The 15,634-nt window shown below is 43.5% G+C and overlaps 1 protein-coding gene and 1 long non-coding RNA gene across 13 annotated transcripts in view; one reads left to right on the top strand and one right to left on the bottom strand.

Annotated features, from left to right (window-relative positions):
- OSBPL3 (oxysterol binding protein like 3) overlaps nt 1-3,343 on the bottom strand; it is a 92,891-nt gene extending 89,548 nt beyond the window's left edge. For 5 of the 11 annotated variants that reach the window (XM_080382169.1, XM_080382174.1, XM_080382175.1 and 2 more), the window contains exon 1: nt 3,143-3,342. The gene's annotated coding sequence lies outside the window, so the exon portion shown is untranslated. Of the gene's footprint in view, nt 1-2,051; nt 2,189-3,142 lie in introns of those variants that run through there. The other 6 variants (XM_080382171.1, XM_080382164.1, XM_080382172.1 and 3 more) reach the window with 3 other exon arrangements.
- A 78-nt stretch (nt 3,344-3,421) lies between these two features.
- Nucleotides 3,422-15,334, top strand: LOC308061782. 2 transcript variants are annotated; one of them, XR_013927353.1, is made up of 3 exons: nt 3,422-3,542; nt 4,217-12,829; nt 14,702-15,334. It is a non-coding gene; the product is annotated as an uncharacterized lncRNA (long non-coding RNA). The 2 variants fall into 2 exon arrangements; XR_013927354.1 differs by lacking the exon at nt 3,422-3,542 and having other exon boundaries at nt 3,776-5,841; nt 12,701-12,829.
- The last annotated feature ends 300 nt before the right edge of the window (nt 15,335-15,634 follow it).

The following is a 15,634-nucleotide window of genomic DNA, read 5'->3' as shown; positions in this document are numbered from 1 at the left end:
CACTTAGAGTGCTCGCTGCTTTGATTAACAAGGCACATACCACAGTTTCCACTGAATTTGTATTTAAAAAATAACTCTGCTCATTTAACACTTCTCAGTTGGAATACAGAAAAGAATTTGTGAAAGTTTTCTGTTTTCTCCCCCTGCTGAGGCTGTGCTCTGGTTGGTTGGGGTTTTTTTGTTTGTTTTTTTTTTTTTTCTAAATGTTTCAAGCAACTTGCAACAATGTGTCACAAGTTTTATGTTGACAGAGCTCCAAAACCACCACTCCAACTCTGTGCTAATTCATGTCATAACTCCATATATAATAGAATCTTCTATTTCTGAACATATGCACTACGTAAAAATACCAAGCAGCTTGAAGAACTTTACATGAGCAACAAGCTAAAACATATTGAAAGGAGGAGGAGTTACGGATATCCTGCCTTCCAGGATCCGACCCACAGATGTGCTTTTCTTAGCTGTTAAGTTTCCAACTTCACCTAGATAGTCATATTCATTAGCACCAACACCCACGTCACTCAGCCTTTAAGACAGATAGCAAGTTTCTCTAAGCCAATTAGAAATTAATATCAAGGAAATACATTTTATGTTAGCAAAATAAGGACAAGTACCCACAACGGGACAAAACCTCCTTGCCCTTCAGATAAACAAGCAACTAAAGCAATTAGACATGTATTTTAAGGCACAACATTCAAGGATTTACACACTTGTACCACAAGTGACAGCTGCAGGGGACTAAAAACAGTGTCTGTCCCCCAAAGCATACTGCTTGAGCACAACCACAAATGCAGAGACAGACACGAAAACCCAGCATCTCAAAGAGCAGAGCTAGGTAAATTCAGTAACAGAAACACATTAGTCCCCATCTGGAGAGTTGTTTGCCACATCTCAGAATATCTGCATCCTATTATCTGAAACTTGATATAGGAAGAGGCAATTAGATTCTGCTAGAAGTTTCTTTGGCTACCTTAGCAGTGGTGTATTATCCCCTATCCTTTTATCAGCAACAGTTTGCACCTTTGGGGAGTCAAATCTTTATATGACTGAAATAACTTGAGAATTACTTCAATAAGATCAAAATACACTGATATAGACACTGTGTTTCTTCTGACATAAAAGTGCCCCGTGACTGCGCAATCGCATACTCATTCTGCTGCCTTGTTTGTCACAGCATTTTCTTGAAATACACATTACAGCAAGTCAAATTTAAGTCTAAAACATAATAGCAATTTATATATGAACTACCTTTCAATAGGAAGGCTTTTCTCATTTTGTAGCTAAAGCACTGTTACAATTAGAAACTGTAAGACCCAAGACTACCAGGATAATGCCCTATTTAACTCTGCTTCCTACACAGCACATAACCAGACCTACAGAATGCAACAAATGAAGACAAGGTTATTACATCGACACGCATCTGTTTATAATAGATACAGTTTGACCCAGACCAAATTCTTTACGACATAAACACAGCCCCTAAAAAATAAAAGCAAATAGGGTTTTGTGTAAAATACAGTATGTTTACGTTTACAAAAAGTAAATGAGCTAGCCACACATGCAGTGTTGCAAGAAGCAAACTCCAGCTGAGTCTCATCATCATTTCCTGTCCTTGGTGAACATGCTAGTGATTTCTGCCCAAAACCGTTCAGTGCACACACAGGCACACTCGTACAAAAAGCGCATCTCCATTCCCTAAAATTCCCTCCACCTTTTCTGCGTGCAAACCCAGATATTATACAAAATGATGAAAGGACATAAATGGGCCTAACGTGGTATGTGGGGAGAGGGATATCAGAGTAAAGAAAAAGAAAATAAAGAAACATGAGTGCTATAGTTTTGAAAACTGACTAGAAGCCACAGTAGAAATTATTTAGCTTAATCTATTGGGAGTACAGACTATGGAGTGTTACTTGAGTTTTTTTTTAAAAATAACCATTTTCAGTAACAAAAAAGCAAAGCTCATGGAAATTAAAACTGTTGTTACCCTTGGCTTTACAGAAAAAAACATCCATGAAAACACTTGCTTTAAATCCCCAAACTGGACTTACAAGCTCTGTTGAAATTGAGTGAAACACTCTGAACTCTATGATTAATCACTGAAAGTCAAGGGATGAAGCAACAACCAACTGTTCCCTGCATCCTTTTGAAGAAAGCGGCCAGAAACGCTGCTACCATCATTAGAGGCCTAGGACAAAAAACGTATGGCAGGCAAATTACCTTACAAGGAAGAAAATTTATTAAAACATCCTTTTCTCTACCTATTCCAGACACCCTCATAGTAAAAATAAATCAGCAAGTGTCAGTGAAGAATACTTCACTGTCAGTGAACCGTACCAAACTGTTTTCAAGCAATGGAGCATTTAAATGCTCATACTGACAAAGTTGTCCTCAAATGGAAGTTAAATCAACCTGGAAACTGAAGCAGCTAGATTTAATTAACCTATTTTCTTTAAGGTGTGGGCAAGAAGGAGAAAAAAAAAGGGTAAAAAAATAATAGTGACATTTTTTTATTTTACAGGAGCACAGAGAACCAGGGATTTAGACGAGAGTGACGGTTTCGCACACAGTTGCACGCTAGCAGCCAGCCGGCCGGACCCCCCGCAGCGGGCAGCCGGCGGGGGAGCTGCCCTGCCCGGCGTTCCGCGGCCCGCCGGCACTTCGCTCCGCCTCGGTGCCGCACGGCGCACACCGGGCGCTAACCGAGCGATCGGCAGCTGCCGGCAGCACCCTCCCGGGGCAGGGAACGGTGCTGAAGTTGGCCGCCCCCGGGAACCGCCGCGCGGGGCTACAGCAGCGGCGCCGGGCACCCCGCGGGCGGTGACCGGAGCGGGGCTCGGCGGGGCAGGCGGGGACCGAGGCGCTGCGCCGCCAGCAGCCTCCCGGCCAGCGGCCCCCGGGGCTCCCGTCGCGCCCGGGCCGGGAACGGCGCTTTTCCCGTGGTAAAAAGCCACTTTTCCCGCGTGGCGAGTTCGCCGGCGGCCGCCGCCGCGGACCCCCTCCCCTCCCCGGCGGCGCTTCAGCGAGGGACCGCGACGGCCGCCGGCCCACCCGGGGGCCCCGCCCCGCCCCGCCGCTGCCCCGTCCCTACGGCGCGGCAGGGAAGCGGCCCCACGGCCGCCGGCCCTGCCCGGACACCCACCTGAGCTCCTCACCTGCCGCCGGCCGAGCTACCGCCCCCCGGGCGCCCCCGCCATGGCCCCCCGAGCAGCGGCGCCCCGCTGCCGGCAGGGCGGAGGGAGGAAGGAGACGGGCAGGAGCGGCGACCGCGACCACACAGAGCCGCTCTACCTGCGCCGGCCCGGGCGGGGGCGCGCGGAGCGACACCTCTGCTCGCTTCGGCTTCTGGGGAGCGTCCGTCCACGAGCAGCACCGGGGGCGGGGCCGCCGCGCTCGACTGGCAGCGGCGCTGGCCAACGAGAAGCGCCCGCTCGCACCCCCGCTCCCGCGCCAAGAAGGCGCTGCTCCCGCCCGCCTCCCCGGCCGTTGAGGCGGGGGAAGGGGGTGTTTCCATGACGTCACGGGCAGCGCCCGGCGGACAGGTGGGGAGCGGTCCCTGAGGGGACGCGGGGACAGGAGCCCCGGGCTAAGCCGGAGCTGAGCCCGCGAGCCGCCCTTGAGCATCGGGGGCAGGGCAGGGCAGGGCGCCCGGGGGAGGGGGCGAGGCGCGGAGCTAATCCCACGCCGGCCCTGAGGCAGCCCCGGGGCCGGGGGAGCGGTGGCCCCTCGGGAGCCCCGTCCTGAGGGCGCGGCCTGCCTCGTCGCGCCTGCACCCAGCGGCCTGAGGGGATCGACGACCGGAGAGCGCTCCCCGCGCCCACCCTGCCCGCCGCCGCGGGGGGACTCCTCCGGTGGGAGAGAAACCCCCTCCCGCCTCCCCCCGCCCCGCCCCGGCATCCTAAATTTAGCGCGTTCCTCCGAGTCTTATTTAAGAAGAAACAACTTGAATGACTAATTAGATCCAAGCCGTTAGAAGCGCTCTGGACTGCTTCCACGAACCCTTTAATGCGTGCGCTAAAGATTTCCAAAATGATTTCTGCTTGCAAGGATGTAGACGGGATGTGACCTGGCACCCGCTTCACGCCGTTTTTTGTTTCACAAAGTGCGATTTAATCCACACTCAGGAGAAAGGGCGAGGAGTGGGAAGAAAGACCCTGATTTCCCTACTCAGCCTCATGTGCCCCAAACTGATCAGCTGCTTTTCGATTCTATTCAGAACTTGGTGCTTCCCTCAGCTGGAGCGATTATGGGAAACAGAAGCACTTTTCTTCATTTGTACTGTTGGCACTGCGTTAGAACAGAAGCACTTGGAAAAGCAAGCCCAAGTGCCATCCCAAAAGGTAGGGAGGGTGCTCATGGATGGGCACTTGTGGTAGCATAACCCGCGAGTAGTACCTTGCACTTTGAATGAAACCTTACAAGGACATGAAAGTACCACAAAGTTAACACATTTAGTAAGAATGTTACACAGCAGAAGCTTCCCAAACCATAGACACCAAAGCAACCCAAACACCTTCAATGCTACTTTCCGAGCTGGCCTCTGGGCTAAGACAGCAGAGAGGGCTTTTCTGTTGCCTCTCCTGCTCACTGTAGCTATACGGCCTGATGATATCTTGTGAAGATGCTGCCTACACAATGAAAACCTGAGCAATGATGTTTTGGTCAGCATCAAGCAACAAAGTCAATGAAAAGCAACAGAAGCAGTTTTAGTTTTGATTGTATTGTTTAATCTAGCTTCAAGTTGCTGCTGTATGGGAATCCAGGCATTGACAGAGTATTTATCAGCTTGCAAAAAAATGGAATTCAACAATAGCATATAGCGGTTCCTCAGATTTCAGGTTTTATAAGTTTGGGTTTATAAATAGAAGTTTTAGGGTGAAATTAGCACTGTCCTTTTAAAGAGCACAACTGTTGAACTAAAGGCACCAAATAGCCTGCAACAGCAAACCAGTTAAGGAAAAATTAGGTAACTGGAATATGTTGATGTTACACATTTCTAGTGATCACATGATATAATAACATACTGTTAGGTAACAGTATGTTTCGTATGCATGTGCAGCCTATTCCAGCTCCCACTGAAGCCAAATACAGACCACCTCGTGATTTAGAAAGGAACTCGGTGTCTCCCCGAGGATGTATGATCTCCAGGCCCTGCAACAAAAAGGAAATGAACAGAACAAAAATAAAATTATCTTTCAGTCCAAAATCTCCATCTTGAGTACTGGCCACTGAACTGTTTGAGGTTCCTGAAATATTTAGGACATTTACTGTTCATTACAGCAAAAAACAGGGACTGAGCACATCTCCAGGCTGTATTGAATTATTTCCCTGGAGTTACATCAGGAAGAAGTTTGAGCTTTCTATGGATTTAGGGCTTTGTTTCCTTTCCCTTTGTTCTGCCTTTCTGCTAAACAGAAATAATGAAAAGATATTGGAGTGCTTTCTTTTCCGGGGCTAAAGAAGAGTTTAGAAATAAATTAATAGGCAGCCTTTTGAGACTAAGATCATTCTTTCTGTTAGAAAATCAACACACAGAGTAGTGAATCTGTTAACTGAGATGGCAAAATACAAGATGGTTGTACACATCAGAGTAAATGTATATGCAGAAAGCCTCTGTCTGAATATAGATTTCTGGTTTTCCTTCTTAACGGATTTGTCAACTCAAACCCATCTGGTTTATAATAGTAAAAGGAACGTGGTTAAGGGTGTTCCTCAGCACCATGCACTTAACCTTCAATTTATCCTTGGTCTTCAGTTTTTCTGTTCTGATTGATGGAGCTTCATGACATTGTAATCTTTCCAGAGCTATTAAGAAGAACTCCATTCTGCATAATTCAACAGGTATTTTTTAATTCAGTTTCCCTTTGATCTAATAGAATACAGATTTAAATTACATGGCCTGAATTAAAACTCTACCACTATGTGTGTCTTTTTAGCTTGCTCTTTCCTGTGGTTTTGTAAAGACTGTTCACAATTAAGTTCCCCAGTACTGCAATGAAAGGGATTCTTTTGATTTCCAGCTTTTTTTTTTCCTAATTATTAGGTGAAAATAATTACTGCATTTCTACTGAACTCACAGATGTGCAATGATGTTTCATGTTTAAGCAATCTTAGTCTCATGTGAGTGAACAAACTTCCATACCATGTATACAGACCAGAGAAAGAAAGGCTGATTGTAAGATATAAGTTATGTCCTGTGGTTTGAGCTGAACAACTAAGACAAGTAAGACTTGTGAAGAGCTTCTACATTTACAGCAGAGGAATATATTTATAAGTACCCTTGTGGCTGAGGTGTGAGCAGCAGGAGAGTTGTGTACATTGCAAAGTTATTGTATTAATCTGTCTTTCTCTTCTGATGACTGTGCACATATATATTCAGTCCTGGGCACTAGTTCCCTGTCTTGAAACTCAGCATCATCTTTCCTTGTGTACCAAAATAAATCTGTCCTTGATAGCTTTCGTCTTTCCTCCAGCCTTCCCCATCATGTTATTTCTGTCCTTCTGCCAGTTTGTTGTGGGTTTTTTTTTTTTTAATGTTATTCTCAGACACTGCTGAGAAGCTTTCTATCCCATTGACAAATGTTGCTGCTGTCCTGTTGCATTTACAGGCTGGTATTATGCAAACTACTGGCACTACCTTTGCTGTGTTGTTCTTGCTGGTACTTCTGAATGCTTCCCTATCTCCCTAACCTGTCCAGGCTTCTTTTCACATAACCGTAGTCACTGTGTCTTCTTCATGGCTTGTCTGACTTCCCAGCCAGAATTAGCCTTGTTAAATTAGCTTTGGAGCCCTTCTGAATACATCTGAGGTACCAGGTTTACCTCTGAAGTGCCTCATGCTGTAAGGTCCATACGAAAGCATCTTACATGTGTTGCAAAATTCATTAATTGTTGTAAATACTTTTAGCAGTCTTGATTCTGCCCCTCATTTGTATGGTGATTGGAACTCTACAGTTGTGGGGGAAAGACCTGCTGTCACATCATCCTTTATTCTTCTGTTTACAAACTTCTTAACTAGCTATAGTTTACTTATTCAGATGAGGGCAGAGAAAGCAGGAGGTCTTAGTCTCTCTGTGTTGGCAAAGCAGATGTGTGGCCTGAGGTTAGTCAAAATGGGAAGGCAAAAACTGACAAGGAATGAACATCCACCAGCCTGGCACTCGGCAAGGAATTACCCCTGTGTACTGTACTACAGTGGAAAAAGCAAGCAAACATTCCATTCCCCATACCCAAATTGCTCTTCAAGAGAGTCCCTGTGCCAAATAGGCAAAAGAAGTTTGCTCTGGCCCAAGACTTACAAAGCTGGAGTAGGATAAACCAGGCAACAAACATTAACAAGACGCACAGATTCACTGTGGCTGCCATGACTGTGCGTAGTGTTTACCTGCTGGGTAACATGACACATGATAGCTTTACAGTCTCTTTCCACAGCATTGCTAATCCAACCTGGAAGGTGCCAGTGGACAGCAAAGAAATAGAGAAGGCATGTAACACCATTTCTTTTAAAAAACACACAAAGCTGACAATGCAGACTCTGAAGAACCCTGTCTTGTGTGTGTGTGTGTTTGTGCAGCACCTTCCACAACAAGACCTGTGGACTTGGAAGTAGCTGAATTCCTAATAGTAACATTCATTGCTGGTACTTTTCTTGCTGTTAATTTAATTTTCCATTTAGCTCCAGGGAAATGGAGAGGGCCCAGTTGTGTTTGGTCTAGCTCCCAGGCTTACTGCATTTGAGAGCCAACTTGTGAATGTCAAGTGGTCACTGTGTGGTGAATGAGAAAATCTGACATCCAGACTGCTGGAGAAACAGGGAGTTAAGAATCACTAAGCTTCTGCTTCACACAGATGAGGACGTGCTTCAAGCAGTAATTTTAATACTGACTTGGAAATGAGAGGCAACTCCAAGGTTTTCAAGATAAAATTATTATGATTTTTTTTAAATAGTAGCATTTTCCTTTAAGAAGAAAAGCTAAACAAACTGGCAATTGAAGATTCTGGATTTGTCAGTCTTCTGCTGGTTTCATACATGCCAGATGCTGTTTTATAACATTTATCCTCCCCCTCATTGGTGACTATTACTCATTCTTCCAAGTATTCTAGGATTTTAGTATTTATATAAAATGCAGTCAGATGGAAGAAAACAGTCCTATTTTTTCCATATTACTTAAGACAGAAAGTATCAGAGTACATAGAAATTTACCGTATTCAGAAAGCGTGTTTAGAGAGATGTGATACAGTCCTCTGCAGAATCTGGCATCCAGATGCAGTTCAACTGGCAGGCAGCAGTACAGCTATTAGGAAACAGCGTAATTCACTGCACTGTGGGCCAGATTATCCTTCCTACTCATGCAAGCCTGGTTATTCGGGTTGCTAGTGGGGGGTTCTCTCTGGAGTAGGAGAGACAGAAACCTCCTGTGGGGCACAAAGGATTAGCAGATACTCCACGCCCACAGGTGTTTTGTCTTTCTAAAGTCTTAGGTACTTGCAGATGGAAGACTTAATGTATTGACCATTGCAACTGAAGTTTCTACTTCACTGGGCTCTGGGTGAGGCACAGGCATACCTCTTTTGTTATTCTTTCTCTGTAACTACTGCACATAGCGTGGGGCACTTCAAGTCCAGAGGTTAGGCTCCTGCTCTCCTTTTCTCAGAGGAACTACACACAGATTCTTTAATCTTTGAAGATTCTCGTGTTTTCTGCAGTGAGACTAGCATCCCAATTTCTCTTGTTAGTGCTACCTTTGCTATTCTTTTCTTTTGAATGCACACAATAGGAAAAATGTGGAAACATTAATGCACAAAAACTGCTGACGTCAAGTTATTTCATTCTTTCGGGACCATGAAAGCAAAAGCTAAGATAGGGCACTGAATATATATCTGGAAGGCCATGGGATAGATGCCTTTGTGTTTCACTTCAAAGTAAAAATAAATCATAATTGTTCAAACCTTGTAAATTATACCTACAAGGCACATTTCCTGCCAGCATGGACAAAGCTTTCCATTGTGTGAACTCCTTAAAGTTGCCAGTGCTTCATTGACTCAGCAAGGGTCAATAATGGCAGTAACGAGCACGACCCTGACAATGTCTGCAAGTCTAGCTACAGACGTTAAACTTGTTAGCAAACAGATATTCCTCACTGGTGTCAGAAGGAAAGAAGAGAGGATCAGATCTCCTCACACTCACTTGAAAGTTAGGCTTCTGGCCTCTGACCAAAGAGCTGTTCCAGAGCCTTCCTGCTCCAGTGATCAGACAGTCTCCTAGCTCTCAGACTAGGCATAGTTTCAGCCAGTTAGGCCTATTGATACTTTGCACCCCCAGACCTGCACCTCAGTAAAAAACTAATGTACCAGACCCATCCACTGCCACAGCTCTTAGCTACATGTACTTAGATAAGAACTTCACTAGAGGAGAGTAGAAAGCATGCCTGTTGCTGGTGTGATTAACTGTTCATTTTGCATCAGGAGATTTCCAACAGAGGAACTGTTCTGTCTGACTGCCAAGTTGCAGCAGGGAAAAGCTAAGCTAGGTGGGTTGAGTTCTGCTGATGTACAGTAGTAGCCCTCTCCTCTTTCTGTACCACAGCCATTAGTGTCATGGCCTGAGTTTTGAAACAATTCAGAAGCATACTAGTATGGCTTACTTTCCATTTTCAATGCTGCCAGCAGACCTTATTTGACAGAAAAATATATCTTCCCACACATCATAACCCTGACTCCATACAAAACAAGTCAGTAAGTCCAGACAGATGTGCTTTTTTTTTTTTTTTTTTGCTTTTTTTTTGCCAGAGGCTAGCAATGGTTCCAGGCAGAAGGGATGTCCAAGAAATTAAATCTTTGCCTTTATTCAAAGTAATGTTACAGTTCCAGGCAGCTGCATTGGACCAGATCTAGAGCTGTTGAAATCAATGGAAAAATCATCCTTCAAGTTCAACACGCTTTGGGGTCAGGTGCCACGCCTAACAGTTCAAAATGTTGAGTGGCTGGAATTTTCCCTTGCATCTCAAGACATTGACGAGAATCCTGGCAGCTGTTGGCAGGACAACCACATCCCTCCACTGTTGCCCTGTGATAACTGAGGCAAGACAGGCTACCTAGTCTATTGCTCAATGCATCCTTTCACACTTGCTGTTTTTCTGCGGGTTTACTGCTGAGGAATGGCTCTCTGTGGTTAAGAAAATTTTGACAATGCTAAAGCAACGAAAACCTTTAATTAAACTCAAAGGTGATTGCTGAGAAAGAAAAGAACAAAAGCATTTATGGCATTAGTGCACATTGACTGACTGACTGACAAAGTAAAATAGAGGAAAAGCAAACCTCCCATGCAGCCTGCCTTGGGCAAACACAGCTATAGAGGTCACTAGCAAAAGTCGTGAAAGGAAGTTTATTTACCTGCAGCCCAGGTATAGCCAGTTTATCACCGTCACCTCAGTCCAGTCAGTTGCTGATCAGGCAAGTAGTAACTCAGCACAAACTCAATTAACAGTGCCCCCAACCACGATGGAGGTGTGCAGCTGCCTTTCCACTTTCCTGCCTCCAGAAAAGGTGTGGAAAAGGGATGTCTGTACAAGGTTTTAAAGCCAGCCACTTTTAAAATCTCCTTTTGAATACAAATAGACACAGATTTACCAGCTGTTAAAATTTTTATTTTTATAAGCTGCTATTTTGTAATGGAATTAAAAAACCCACCAAAACAACTGTTCAAATTTAAGCAAATACTATAGCAAAAATTTTGAGGTCATTGCTCTGTACACATTTGTAGGAACCAAGAGCAAAGAGGTGTATTTTAAAGTAATTAAAAAGGGAAAGTCCTCCACTCGTAACCAAAGAAGAAAACTATTTGGCAGGGACATAGAGCTGTTTATGTACATTCATTTTCACCCTAGTTAGTACAATGGAATGGCAGGAAATAACTACCTTGTGGGGAATTCAGGGGTTTATCTTGCTTTTTAGAAGTAATAAAGGCAAAAGACTCCTGGAGACTTCTTTGAAAATATGAAATTAAATCACATTACATAACTGGAAGCTGGTGATATATGAATGTCTAGTAAGAACTAAAGTAAGAAGCAGCTGAATTCAGGAAAACCCAGCCTACAAAATGAAAAATGCACTTTGAATTAAATGGGCTTGTTTATCTGACCTCAAAGAGCTAAGGCAATGTGTTATAGCAAACATTTACTTTGCAAGGAGAAAATGAAAAACATAGTATTCACTCTTTAAAGTGGAACTCACGTTGATTTTAGGAATCATACAGGTTATAGAATTTTAGCTCAGTGCTGAGGTAAAGAATTAAATTTTTGTTAGAAAATGCATTTCTGAGGCAGCTGGAGGACTATTATAGGCTGAAAGCAAACAGTCATAACACTGGGAGAAAAGCAAGCAAATATGCCTTCCACGCACTGGCTTCAATAAACCAAAATAAAGACACTTGCTAATGGTAGAAAAAAAACATTTATTTTCTAAGACATAAACATTATTTCAATATTAAAATAATGGCTGATGAAGAATGAGGGGTTGCAATTAATTCAGAGCCTTGAAACACTGTCAAAGAAAGTCTTTTTCGAAGAGGCTGTAAAGGAGCTTGAGAATCAGAGGTGAAAGGTAAAGTTATGTCATGAGTTAAAAATTAGCTGAGAGAGAGGCTATGAAGAGCTAGAATAAATTACTACCTCTTAAAATGGAAAAAAGGTTAATAGCAGGATGCCCCCAGGATCCTGGCTAGAGCCAGTGTTCTGTATATTATGCAGTCTTGGGAGGATGAATGGTCTGATAGTAAAATTGGCTTATGATACAGATTATTTGGGTTTGGCATAATTTGTGAGGATTATGAAGAATACCAGATGGATCTAATAAAGCTACTGTAAATGTTTGGAAGCAATATAATTGTAAATGAAATGCCAACAGAGAAAGTTCAATATAAGCCTTGTTGGAAGGAACATAGGCTGTGGCACACTTGGGTGCAGTGGGCTGTGAATGAACTGTAACCTCCAAGGACAGCTCTAAGCAGAACTGGCAAGAAGACCATTAAAAAAAACGCCAGTAAAACTGCCAGTGTGACTGCTGTCATCTCGAGATTCTTTGCAAGTATAATCTGACTTTGCTAAATAATTTCAACAAGAAAAGACCCATAAATGGTTGAGAGCCATATTCAAAAAAGTGAAGAAATAACTGGAGCAATTGGCAAAGATGCAGCAGAACCAGTTCCTCTTCCTCCTCTGTGAGGGAGATGCTATCTCATGGGGGAATTCCAGAGCTACCACAGCACAAGCTGTGCCAAAGGGTGTGGGCTGAGGGATTTCATTTACTTAGAGAGAAAAAAAAAAAAAAAAAAAGAGAATGAATGCCTAACCTTGGCAGTGATTAAACTATTCCCAAGAAGATGCAGTGCTTTAATGCCTCTAGCTGATCCAGTATGTTTTATTAGTTGTATGCCAAAAAACCACCTTGATTCCTTTCAGTTATCCCAGAAAATGCTTCAGGCAGGTTATCCCACTTCATGCTTGCTTACTGAAGAGGCAGGAACAGTAATGTTGGAGGGTTAGATTGTATTTTCTTCTTCTTTTAAGCAAAGCCTTTCTCTAAGGCTGAACGGAGTATCGGTGTCAAATGAACCAGTGTTTTCCAGTGGTTTGTTTTGGCAAGGAGAAGATAGACTTCAATCTTAATTGTAACCAATTTTTGTTTAAATTGTCCATTTTAGCCATCAAATCAATTTGTGGTGCTCAAGATGCAAATGCATGTTGACAGCTCACCCCAAGACATCTGCTGAGTGCTCAGCAGATGTTGAAAAGTGAATGAAGTATTAACATTCATAAGAAGAAAATGAAAGGTAATAAACAAAATAATATGATACTATGCAGTGTTCTTCTGGTCTTCACTTTGTCAGTTAACAAAAGGCTGCTCCAGAGCAGGTCTGAAACTTAAAGGCATTTTTCAAAGACGATACTGCTTTCATGTGCAGCTTTTTGCATTTCCACTCCCTCATTTCATCTACCTCTTTTCTCATTTGTTCCTTTACCAGACTCACATGTACCACAAGTGCAGATCCAAACATTCCCTCTACTATTTTACTTCTATTTTCCCCCCTTTTCCTCTCTCACCTCCTCAGGTGGTTATCCTGTCACTTCTGTATGTATTTGAGATTGAGAATAACCTGAATTTGAAAAGGACCTTGTTTAGCTGATCCATGCTAAAAATCTCTAAGCCTTCAATTCTTGAAATCTCACACCTAAAAGAAAGAAAATGATCCTGATGTAACGAGCTGACACTTCCACAAATCATGACTGTCATCATAAAAGTTCCCCAGTGTCATTGTGAGGTGTACATTCAGTATACACTCCCAAAAAGAAGAAAAGCAAAGTGACACAGACAACGTGGGGGGAAAAACGGAGTGTGCTGCTTGGGCTTCTGTGCTCTCAAAGTAGCTCAGGGAGAAGGTGCTCAGAAAGGTGGCTGTCATTTTCATCCAGCAAATGTAGGCTGAATGGCAATGACATCTTCAAACTGCCAGCTGAAAAGATCTGAGTCATTCAGGTGAGATTTCTGAATATAAATGGTAAAAAAAAAATCAGAGTAAGAAACTCCAGAGGGAAAGACGAGACAGTATTTCACAGGTAGCAGAACTAATGAAGTCTGATATCCTGCAGGTTTGTTTCTCTACATGTTTCCTACAAAGGTCCACTCAATAACCCCAGTCTTCCCTTCATCTTTTCCAGTACACTTACATGTCCCTAAGCTCTCCTACAGTAGTCTCACCTCACTCCCGGTACTCTTATTACCATGCAGGGACGAGGCAAGATGTGCTGTAGCTGAATTAGAGCTCTGCACCTGGTCAATTAGTAGCACAGACTAATGGGCCAGCCGGTTTTCACTCAAAAGAACAATGACTTGATTTTTCTTCCCTTTTCTGCATCATGAAGGAAACAATAGGCTTTTTCTACCTAACCACAGATTTTTTACGTGATTTACAGGAACTCTGCAAATTTGCCAAGTCTTCCTGAAGTCGGTCTGCAGGTTTATAGTTATTAGAACTAAATTGACGTATGGGTGAGCAAACAACTTGGCTGAGTAGGCATTGTTTCCTTAAGAAAAAGAAGACTAAAAATAGTTTTCTCTTGTGAATGCTCAACACTCTGGGGCCTCTTTTCACAATGAATAAACTTAAATAATTTTCAGTCATTTTAAAAAGAAGTAAAACCTAGCTATGTGATCCAGCTGAAATAACTTAGTAAATGGAAATTAGCTCCTAGAAATATAAAAGAAGAAAAAGGCAAGAGTCTCTAATGAAAGCTGGGTTGAAGCATTGCAAGTGTGGAACAGACTTTTGATAAAACACTGCCATCCTAGACACCAGATCCAGTCATTATTGTCTTTTTTAGCCTGTATGAAATACAGGTAAGCAAGGTTTAGTTTATATTAATCCATCCAAAACAATGACAGTCTCCTCCTGGTTAGGTGGGGGAGAATTAACTAGGTGGCCTGGAAACACTGCTTTCATGGGCTCCACGTGAGCCAGGTTAAGTCTGGAAGTAATACACCCATGTTCCTATGGGGATGTGCTCTAGGAGTTAGAGCTTACGAGAGTTTGGAGATCCTTGTACTGCAGAGTTGCCTACTATTAAATCTCTTGTATGTGCTGATGCCAAGTTTTACCAGTGTTTTCATTAACTTTGTTATTGTCTTGTCCATCTTATCCTAACAGCTCCCTCACTCGGCAGGATTGTGCCCCTGACTCTGGCCCAGAAACCTCAGGGTGGCCTTCGTGGACCCATGCCAGGGAAGACAGAAATGACCAAGTTATTTCCAGCTACATTCGTTCTTCCAGTAAAGCCCAGGTAGGATTCAGCAGTGTTTCTCCAGCCAGATATACTTTAAAATCTAGTTGTCCTCAAGCATTCACCCCAAGCCCTTTAATCCCAGTGCCAGCTAATGCAGTGGGTGAAGAATGTGGAAGACATCTGTCCTGCCTATCCTAAGTAAAAAAAATGGCTTAAATTGTGAAAGCTAACAGGGACAGATAGTTGGATGTATGTGTGGCAGGGTGAAGGTCTGAAGCTGAACTTCTGAACTATCAAGCAGAAGCCTGCTACTTACTAATTGCAACTGGTACAGGCTGGTACTAGATTTTGTTAACACCTGGACTAAACAGAAGTGGCACATCCCAAATCCTGTAATTAATAAAGAGATGAGACAGAACCACCAATTACGAGACTGATCATGTGCATTGTGCTTCTGCACACTGGCTGTTCAGACTGGGGAAAATGGGGTCCTGGAATTCTGGAAAGAAGAGCTGGTGATAAAATTAAGGGTTTCTGAAAAGATGTGGTCTCAATAAAAAGAAAAGATGTGGTCTCAATAAAAAGAAGATTGCCTGGAAAAAGGAAGGTGACGTTCTTGGCTAGAGGAAAGGTCCTGAAAGTAGGGTAAGATCCTAGAGACCAGAGGGCTGCATGTAGGTGAGTGCCAGGGGATGGCCTTCCTGGATGGACAGTGATGACCCTGCTGAGAAAGGAAGTTGAGACCTGGTGGATGTAACACTGGGGTGGTAGTGGGCGTGAGTGAGTGTGTGAAGTAATTAAGAAGGATAAAAGTTCTAACCTTGTTGGTTGACAAGTAACCCCCAGTTCCCAGATCC

This window comes from Falco punctatus, assembly GCF_963210335.1.
Source record: "Falco punctatus genome assembly, chromosome: 4".
Lineage (NCBI taxonomy): Eukaryota > Metazoa > Chordata > Aves > Falconiformes > Falconidae > Falco > Falco punctatus.
The sequence above is the reverse complement of the archived record's forward strand: the minus strand, read 5'-3'. Positions and strand labels throughout refer to the sequence as shown.